Here is a 10,462-nt window from a genome sequence, read left to right on the forward strand (position 1 = left end):
AAAAGGTCTCACAGCTAGCCTGTGCATTTGGGCATTAAACTGAGCCTCAGCTCATATCTGAAAACTTTAGTTTGAATTTGGTTACTTTGTTTAAAAAAATTAAAATACTTCTACTCATGAAAGGTAAGTAGTTGTTTTATTAGTATTTTAGTATTTTTAAAATCACGGCAAGCTTTTTTTTAAAAAAAAACCAAAATCACTGTCTTGTGACTCAGCATGTGAAATTTAATCATTTTCCAAGATGTGTTGTTCCTTATCTAATTCTAAAATATGGAAAAATTCACATTAGTGAGTTTATAATTACCGTATGACTTACTAATATACTCAGTCAAAATCATATGCATTCCTATTTGAATGTTTTCAATAAGAGAATCATGTATCCTACAAGGAAAATATGTTAGATATATATTTATTCCCTGGTGGCTCAGAGGTTAAAGCGTCTGCCTCCAATGCAGGAGACCCGGGTTCGATCCCTGGGTTGGGAAGATGCCTTGGAGAAGGAAATGGCAATCCACTCCAGTATTCTTGCCTGGAGAATCCTATGTATGGAGAAGCCTAGTAGTTTACAGTCCACGAGGTCGCAAAGAGTCGGACACGAATTAGCGACTTCACCTTCAAGCCTGATGAAAGTGCAAAAAATGTAGGATCCTTCAGGTGAAGTGTGTTTATCCAAATGTACAGTTATCCTGTTTCTATATCTTTAATAGATTATTGTTGGTTACAGGTATTATAATAATATTGGGCTTCCCTAGTGGCTTAGATGGTAAAGCGTCTGTCTGCAATGCAGGAGATCTGGGTTCGATCCCTGGGTTGGGAAGATCCTCTGGAGAAGGAAATGGCAGCCCACTCCAGTATTCTTGCCTGGAAAATCCCACAGACAATGGAGCCTGGTAGGTTACAGTCCATGGGGTCACAAAGAGTCGGACACGACTGAGCGACTTCACTTTCACAGGTATTATAGTAGGTTAAATATGTAATAACATCATATTCAGGGCAGGATATTCATGGAAAAACAGGAACACTGTGTATGCACCAGACACTGGACATTTGTTATAAATGCCACGTCTTGTATACCTAAGTTTAAAATATGTATGTACTGTCATCTATGAGTTCTCCTTATATTATAGTTTATAACCAACACTAAAATAAATATAGTGAACAGAGAGACAAATTTAATTTTTCCCCTTGTAATTCAGCTACACTTAACTTTGTGAAGAATTATTGGTCATTTATCTGGTTACTTCAGTTGATTTAGAAAGCTATTTTTGATATAATCATATTTTATACACAACAAACTAGCTGTCCTAAATTTTCTTGCATTCAAGCAGGGACATGAAAATACTGTTTTTATATATTATATATTTAAATATATATGTCTATATAATTTGCTTTCTCTTACATTATTCTTTAAAGTTATGACCAACCTAGACAGCACATTAAAAAGCAGAGACATTACTTTGTCAGCAAAGGTCCATCTAGTCAAGGCTATGGTTTTTTCAGTTGTCATGTATGGATGTGAGAGTTGGACTATAAACGAAGCTGAGTGCTGAAGAATTGATGCTTTTGAACTGTGGTGTTGGAGAAGACTCTTAAGAATCCCTTGGACTGCAAGGAGATCCAACCAGTCCATCCTAAAAGAGATCAGCCCTGGGTGTTCATTGGAAGGACTGATGTTGAAGCTGAAATTCTAATGCTTTGGCCACCTGATGCGAAGAGCTGACTCATTGGAAAAGACCCTGATGCTGGGAAAGATTGGGGGCAGGAGGAGAAGGGAATGACAGAGGATGAGATGATTGGATGGCATCACCGACTCAATGGACATGAGTTTGAGTAAACTCCGGGAGTTGGTGATGGACAGGGAGGCCTGGCGTGTTGCAGTCCATGGGGTCGCAAAGAGTCAGACACGACTGAGTGACTGAACTGAAAAATTGTCAGAGTTAGTTTTAATTTTTTAAAGTATTCATATATTGATTAGCTGTGTTGGTCTTAGTCGCGAGGCATGTGGGATCTTCCGTTGTGGCTCACGTGGGCTTCTCTCTGGTTGTGGCTCTTGAGATCCGTGGTTGAGACATGCAGGCTTAGTTGCCCTGAAGCATGTGGGATCCTAGTTCGCTGACCAGGGATGGAACCCGTGTTCCCTGTATTGGGAGGCAGATTCTTAACCACTGGACCACTCGGGAAGTCCCTCCAGGTTAGTTTTAAATGAACTATGTCCTCCCATAGGAGAGCTTAAGAATATTAGTCTGTTTTGTAACTCAACTGAAACACTTTCCATAATAACCCCAAAATGAACAAAACTTGAAGAGTTACAATATTATGGATCCTAAAGAATCTGAAACATGGGTTTCTCTTATTTCATAACTCTTTCGAGAGTGATGTGCGTTAACGTACAAGTCACAAAGCTTCTCCATGGTTAGGATTCTTTATTGCCATTTAGTGAGAATGTTTGTGGGGATAATGAAGTCATATCTTCCACAAAAGTCTTCCACTGGTGTTCATTTTAAGATTGTGAGGCGTTGTCATTGTGGCTGGGTTTGGACTTGGAACACATGTGAACTTGTGGCCTTTATCAAGTCTAAGGTTTCAGTACTTAAGCCTTTACCAGTCTGTAGTCCTCTGGGGTATAAACCTGACTTCAAAGGTAGTTTGGCACAGGAGTGAGGCAAAGTCTTTACGTACTGCAATAGTAACTCTTGCCTGGATGTCTCTGCCTCCCTAGAAATCTGATTACTTGCCTTGCACACTACAGAAATGTTTTCTAAAAAATTTTAACTGAGTCACTTTCCCTTGTACTCCTTTGGACAAGTCCTCTGAATTAAACCCTAATGTCACGTTCTGTATGTTTAGGGGTCTAATGAGGCACTTCCAGGATGTCTGAAAAATCCCTAGCACATAGCATCTTTGGAATTACTGTTTCTCCTAATGTGTCTTTATGATTGAAAAGGCTGGTCCAGTCTTTGAGATATCTAAATGTATATGGAGGATCGGTAAGAAAATGGTTTTCAAGGCAAAATCTGTATTCTTCCTTGTGCGCTTAACCAATTCACCAGGATAACAAGTGCTCACCATTCTGTTCACAGCATGCCATCCTCTGCCCAGGGCCTACAGAGCATGGAGGGCTAACAGTGTGCTGACCTGCTCGGCTCGTCTGGTGTGTTTGTACTGTTCCACTATCAGCTGGCGTATATGCTTACCACAGTGTATTCCCAAACCAGTTGTGTCAGTGATTATTATAATTACATAATTTGCTTGATAATCTGTGAATTAATGTAGTCTGAGTGTGAAAAGAGGTGTTTCCATGATAACTAATTAGAATGCTCTGGGAAAGGCTTGATAAAGGTAAATTGCTAAAAGTACTGTGTCTGCTGTCAAATTAGGTGCGAGCAAACCAAATATAAACAATTGGAGTAAAGTTATTATAATGTAGACTTTTCTGATGGCATTTATAAATTCTTGTCTGAGAGACACTAAGGAATCACATGTTATGGTTTATATGCATGAGTAGTGAAAGAAGGAAGATGGGGGATTAGAATCAAACCCATGCTTTATTAAGAAAAGACCCTGTCCTATATCAAAAGTAGTAGATAATGATTGTGTCTTATGTGACATAAAGTGAAATATTTAAGGTATTACGTGCGTTTTCCTTGATTTACTACATTTTCAGTTATCTGGCCGATCACTGTTGTAGATAACTAACGTAAGACCCTGTCTCCTGTAACTGCTTTGGTCCGAACACCTGTTTTTTGCTGCTTATTTAACCTTGGAATCCCCAAATCCCCACAGTAGGAAGTAGATTTTTTGCTCGGTTAAGTTGAATTTCCTTAGTGTACTGAGCCCTCCCGAGTGGAGCTTCTGCAGCCTTCGCAGCATCCGTCTTTTCTCCGTACACCTGAAGCTGCAGCCGCATCTAACGTCTGACTGCTTGCTAAGCATGTCATGGACGTTTTGTCTCTGAACACTGTTTGGGATTCCATTAGGCTCTTCACTCACCTCATCCATCTGCTTTGTCCACTAGCAAAGTCCTTCTCAGACATTCCAGCTCCTATAATCACATCTGCTGTATAATCATCCCCACAGAAAGCTCCTGAATTCTCCTCCTCTAAGAGTGAGTACTTCGCTTTAGCACTTAGCACTCCCATTGCAAGATGATTTTTTATGCAGCATGTGTCTCAGCCAGAGTCTAAGCTCCTTAAAGGGGAAGAGAAACCATGCATTGATTGCTTCTGTATCCCCAAATCCTAGCAAATACTAGGTATTTGGTAATGTGTGTAGAATGAAGTAACAAAGAAATCGAATCTGTATCAAATTGAACTAACACCTAGAAGTTTCTGAGAATAAGGCCTCCCTCAGAAAGTAGTCAACTCCTTGGTCTTTCAACCTTAAATTACCTTTTCTTTTTTTTTTTTTTCTCCTTTTACCATAGAATTTATTCTCTCAAATTCTATACCTCTCATTAAATTTAAACCTGCTGTATTTCAATTTCAGTCCCTACAAATTTATGGGTGATTTTTAAGAAAATAGTAAACAACTACTGACAGAGAATTCCAGAAGGAATTAAACCATCAGACGGTGAGCTTGACCAGATTGAATTTAAGGTTCCCTCTTGCCCTGATATTCTGTGAGTTATCTTTCAGCAGGTATTCGTCCCCTCACAAATAACGGTGCCCTTCACATTCCACCATATGGGCTGTCGTCTCTTCTGCTTGGTAACCAGGAGCCTCTTTTGGAGCCTCTCTTTCATCATCTCATTAGTGATAAACAAGAGCAAATGGGTGAAGTGTCCACTTACCATTCTACCTAGCTCTTAAATCCACAGCCAGTCAATGGGACTGGCTCTGCGGAATTGGAAGTTGACTAGGCTGAGGGCTGGGGTTGCCTATATATTTGCACGTAGCGCTCTGTTGTCTGAGAGTAGCAGAATGATAAAAGTGTGTGTGTTTGTGCACGTGTGCATTTCCTCCTTGCAGCCATACATATATACACACTTCTCTATGTGTAAAGGAAATAGCAGGAAGGAAGATTCTAGAGACAGATTCAAATACTAGGTCACGTCCTACTCTCAAATGTATTCAGATGGATCGGGCTGAAGATGGTCCAATGCATCCATCCCAGTTGTTCCTGAGCACGAAAACTGGACGCACAGGTCTGATAGGGTGCGCAGTTCTCTGGGCTTCCCAGGTGACGCAGTGGGAAAGCATCCCCCTGCCATCGCAGGAAATGCAGGTTTGATCCCTGGGTCGGGAAGATCCCCTGGAGAAGGAAATGACTGCCCACTCCAGTATTATTGCCTGGAAAATCGCGTGGACACAGGAGCCTGGTGGGCTACAGTCCATGGGGTCGCAAATAGTCCGACATGACTAGCACACACGCACACCCATGTGAGCAGTTCTCTTGGACTAGGGAGGAATGGGAACTGTGGAATATTAAGAACTACAAATTTTGTAAGTTAGTTGCTCATTCCTGTCCAACTCTGCAACCCCATGGACTGGAGCCCACCAGACTCCTTTGCCCATGGAATTCTCCAGGCAAGAATTGGGTTGGGTTCCCTTCTCCAGAGGATCTTCCTGACCCAGGGACCGACATGGGTCTCCCACATTGCTGGCAGATTCTTTAGCATCTGAACCACCAGGGACGCCCTAAGAACTCAAGGAGAATGTCAATTTCTGTTACAAGTACTATCACGAACTCTTGAGATTTCCTTATTAGCAAAGAGTAGCAGCCTTTTTCGAGGGGTGGGCGCTGGTTTAATAGGACCACTGAAATAATAGAAATTACCTATGTCCCAGTATTTTTAACAACTATACTTAGCGTCATAATGCCCCATAGAGAATTCTGCTAGTTCTGGTCAATGGGTGGATCATTCCATTTTTTGTTGTTGTTGTTGATTATTTCCTGAGGACATACCATATAATAATATTGTACCACAAATGGTTAAAAACTCTGAATTCTTATTTTTGTGTGTGTGTGATTATACGTAGCTGACAAGTTTATTTCTCTAAAGTTATTTCAATTAAATGGGAGTGGTTTGGTTTAAGATTCTAGGGCAAAAGTGGGAATTTAGCCATATGATTTTCTATTATATTTACAGGAAAACAAAGTTACTAAATTAGTTTATGGTGGGCTCTGAAATTTTACTCTTAATGGGACTGTTGCCCAAATCTTGGCTCCCTGTCTACTGATGCCAAATAGAAACATGAAGACAGGGTTTGGAGGAAATAGAAAGATGACTTTATTCCTCTGCCAGGTGTCGGGGAGGACACTGCAGTCTAGCACTTCAAGAGCTGTGCCCCCCTCCACGGGGAAATGGAGGGAAGCACACAGGCGGGGCTCGCAACCTGGGATATTTGATGAGGAACGAAGTACTGAGAGTCCTGTGTTCTTTTCTTCTTGCGTTATTTCACGACCGCCAGAGCTGGTGTCAGGTAGTAGGGTTATTGGATCTGGTTCTGGTTTATCAACCTGTGAGTTTCTTTCTGAAATGGAAAAGCTACAAGGGCTGTCTGTTACAAGGGAGTGCAGGGAATGTAAGCACCAGGTGCAGAATGTATTTTGCAAGAAGTTGAGGGGCAATAGGTGCAGGATGCCATTTACATAGTGTCAGGGAGTGATAATTAAACCGAGAAGTACAAGTCTACCTACAGACTCTACAGATTCGTAACCAGTAAAATAAGTGATTAATTCTTTTAGACCCGTTTATGTTTCTTCTCTCCCCTGTTCACTGCTCCCTTTACTTTCTTTGTTCACAGAAGAGGAAAAACCTAATTTTAATTTTTGCTGCAATAGGGCTAGAAAATAAACATTTTGAAGTAGTTTTCTGGATATCTGTTTAATCCTATCATCACAAATTGTGTGTGTGTGCATGTATGTGTGAAGGGGGGAGATATAAAAAGAAACAAAATGTAGTAGATGAACCATCTACAAAGTGAAACAGGAGCACTTTCAAAACTTAATAAAAGACCCAATTGAGGATATGTGGGCTAGACGTATAGTTATATCTTTTAACCCCATGAAATTGCATTTCATTTCAAGTTCTTGTCTAACAAGCCTACATATATCAGACACTTAAAAAATGACGCCAGCAGCAGCTGTTGGGTGAAGGTGTGAAACCATCCTTCTTGTTAAGTTTAGCTGTTAGCTATGTCTGTAACCTGCAGTTAACTGTGAGTGATTCAGCGTCCTTGAGTTAAGAGACTGAAAGTCTCTGGTAGGTAAAATTATTTGATTAAATTTAGGTTCACGATTTAATGCACCAAAAAATAAGTCACAGGGAAGATAGAAATTAATATGCATTTATAATGAAATTACCCCTTGGCTCATGGATGGCAGGGAGCAAAATAATTCTGGGATCAAGGGGAATTCAGGTTAGAGCTGAGGGAATTTGCCAGTTACACAATTACCTTGTGGCCTCGAGGGGCCCATGTCTTGCCCTGGGCAATACTGTCACTCTCAAGTATTTGAAAGCCCTAAGCAGTTCTCTCAGTTCTCTCCCTAAATTGTATGCGTAGATGATAATCCAGGGGAACTGGAGATCTCCAGATGCCCTATGATTAATTTCTGGCATACAATATTTCATTCATAAAGTAATGACTTTGGATCCTTGGACCCTCAGCAAGAAACTAAAACGAATGTGGCTACACTTTATAATAAGTGACAAATGTCTCCATGCTCCCTTTCGGTATTCACTGTGATGTCATTAATCAGTGCTCAACTCCTGATAATAAATCTTGATGTTCCAAGAATGCAAAAGTGCATCATACCTCTGTTGTCCAGTATTCTTTGTTAAAATCAACCCAGAGGTTCTAGGAAAAACATTTAGTAAAAACTCAGATATTCAACTATTTCTCTTTTGACACCATCATGATTACCTTGGGATCTCATTAAGAACTATGAAGATTGCTTTGTCATTTGTCTGTTTGTCCCTGGAAGGAAAATAAAATTCTTTCTTTTAGATTTTGAACCTGTAGTCTAGGAATATTTACTTTTTCTATCTATGTGTTATGAATCTAACACATTCTAGTATCTATTGCAGATGATGGACATAAAAAGGGAGAAAAAATTATGTCCATTTGATCCACTTCCTAATGGAAACATTATCCATCTGTTCTTAATAAACTGTAATCAGCTCTGCTTATTTTCAATTTTTTTTCCTAAAGGAAACTGACAAAGACAAAATAAAAGATGCATTTAGGATTTGAGAAAAATAGCTTCCTCATTATGAATCTCTACTAGATCAAATTTGTACAATGTCACAGATCACATCATGAAAGCAGTATCAACAGATTAAAATAACACTTGCACAATCTGCAATCAAAGCAGGAACACTCGGTATTTAATGTCTAACACTCATCTTTACCAAGTATATTTTTAAATCTAAATAATAGTAACATCTACTTGCTAAAAAAAGTTAAATGGGTTTATAAAATAAAGTTTAGAATGAGTCGTCTCTTGTACCACACCCCAGATCTCGTTTTAAGAGAAACTACATTCAGTTCTTCAGCTGGTTTTATTCTTAAGAGTCACCCCATGTTACTTAATTAAATAGATGTGTATATCTGTGTTCTTTTTCTTTTAATATTGTCCCAGCAAAACTATATCATGATATTTGATGTGACTAGTATTCAGTCTTCACTGTAATGATTACATAAATACTGTTAACCGACATGCCAAGTAACACACTCTACTTGCACATTCTTGTTGTTCAGCTGCTCTGTTGTCCGACTCTTTGCGACCCCATGAATTGCAGCACGTCAGGCCTCCCTGTTCATCACCAACTCCCGGAGTTCACCCAAACTCATGTGCATCGAGTTGGTGATGCCATCCAGCCATCTCATCCTCTGTCGTCCCCTTCTCCTCCTGTCCCCAACCCCTCCCAGCATCAGTTTTTTCCAATGAGTCAACTCTTTGCATCAGGTGGCCAAAAGATTGGAGTTTCAGCTTCAATATCAGTCCTTCCAAAGAATACCCAGGACTGATCTCCTTTAGGATGGACTGGTTGGATCTCCTTGCAGTCCAAGGGGCTCTCAAGAGTCTTCTCCAACACCACAGTTCAAAAGCACCAATTCTTCTGTGCTGTCTTCTTTATGGTCCAACTCTCATATCCATACATGACTACTGGAAAAACCATAGCTTTGACTAGATGGACCTTTGTCAGCAAAATAATGTCTTTGCTTTTTAATCTGCCATCTAGGTTGGTCACAGCTATTCTTCCAAGGAGCAAGTGTCTTTTAATTGTACATGGTGCTCACCTTTCCAGCAATACAGATATTCTTGGTTTTCCTAGAGTTGAAAATTGCCTCACTTTGAAAGCTTTCTTTCTAATGATCACTAATTCCTTACAGACTCTTTCATGGAACTGCGAAACACCATTGGGTACTTTTTTCTTTACGGTAAAGCATATCATAATTTTATCAGTTTCTTGCTTTCTTCTTTTGACCAGGAGGCATCTTATTTGGAGCCCTTCCGAGCTTACTGCTGCACAAGGTGACTCGTATCGCAAACCTCCAGATTTGCATTTCCACTGACTATGATGTAAAAGGTATCCCTTGCCCCCACTCCAGCCAAAGTGGACAATGCAGTAACTCTCAGTTCTCTTGCATACTTTATTATTGTTCCAAATTACAATAGTTGTTCTTTAGGCCTGAAGCACGACTCGCCTGGGTCTTCTCTTTGTCTTTATAGTGAATATTCCTTGTATCTCTCAGTAGATGTCCTGTATCCTGAATTTTAGACTTTCCTCATTCTTGATTATCTGCCTCATTTTAGTGAACATTTTAGGAATCATGTAAAGACTGTGAAGCTTTACATGAATAAAATGTTTAACAATACTTTCATTCTACTCTCAGACTTGCTTGAGAGTTTGATTGGTTATAACTTAGAATTAGTATTGCTTTCTTCAGAATTTGATGGCATTTCTCCCTGTTGTTGCTGAGAATTGCTGTGTTATATTGTATACTGAGTCATCCTCGGTGTATATTCCTTTAATTTTGTCTATGGAAGGCGATTACACCCGGTTTTTTAGAATTTGATGAGAACATAACTTAGTGTGGGCCCTTTTTCAATTCATTGAGCTTGGTAGTCAGTGGTCCCTGTCAGTGTGGTAACTAACCTCCAGTTGTTGGAAGTATTATTTCTTGTTGTTGTTGTTTCTAACTTAGAACGTTGGTTAGGTAAGTATTTCACTTCCTGCTCTGATCTTCTAATTTTCTTATCCTTTCTTCCTATTTTCCCACTCTTTTCTTCATTTTTTTAAAAAAAAATTATCCTCCTACAAGGTGGACTGGGCTTCCCTGGTGGCTCAGGTAGTAAAGAATCTGCCTGTATTGCAGGAGACCTGAGTTCAATGCCTGGTTCGGGGAGATCTCCTGGAGAAGGAAATAGCAACCCACTCCAATATTATTGCCTGGAGAATCCCATGGACAGAGGAGTGTGAAGGGCTATAGTTTATGGGATCACAAAGGGTCGG

At 39.9% G+C, this 10,462-nt stretch overlaps 1 non-coding gene across 1 annotated transcript; it reads left to right on the forward strand.

Annotated features, from left to right (window-relative positions):
* The first annotated feature begins 413 nt into the window (after positions 1-413).
* On the forward strand, positions 414-485 carry TRNAW-CCA (transfer RNA tryptophan (anticodon CCA)). Its single transcript has one exon. It is a non-coding gene; the product is annotated as a tRNA-Trp (tRNA).
* The last annotated feature ends 9,977 nt before the right edge of the window (positions 486-10,462 follow it).

Source organism: Capricornis sumatraensis, chromosome 9 (assembly GCF_032405125.1).
Source record: "Capricornis sumatraensis isolate serow.1 chromosome 9, serow.2, whole genome shotgun sequence".
NCBI classification, from domain to species: domain Eukaryota; kingdom Metazoa; phylum Chordata; class Mammalia; order Artiodactyla; family Bovidae; genus Capricornis; species Capricornis sumatraensis.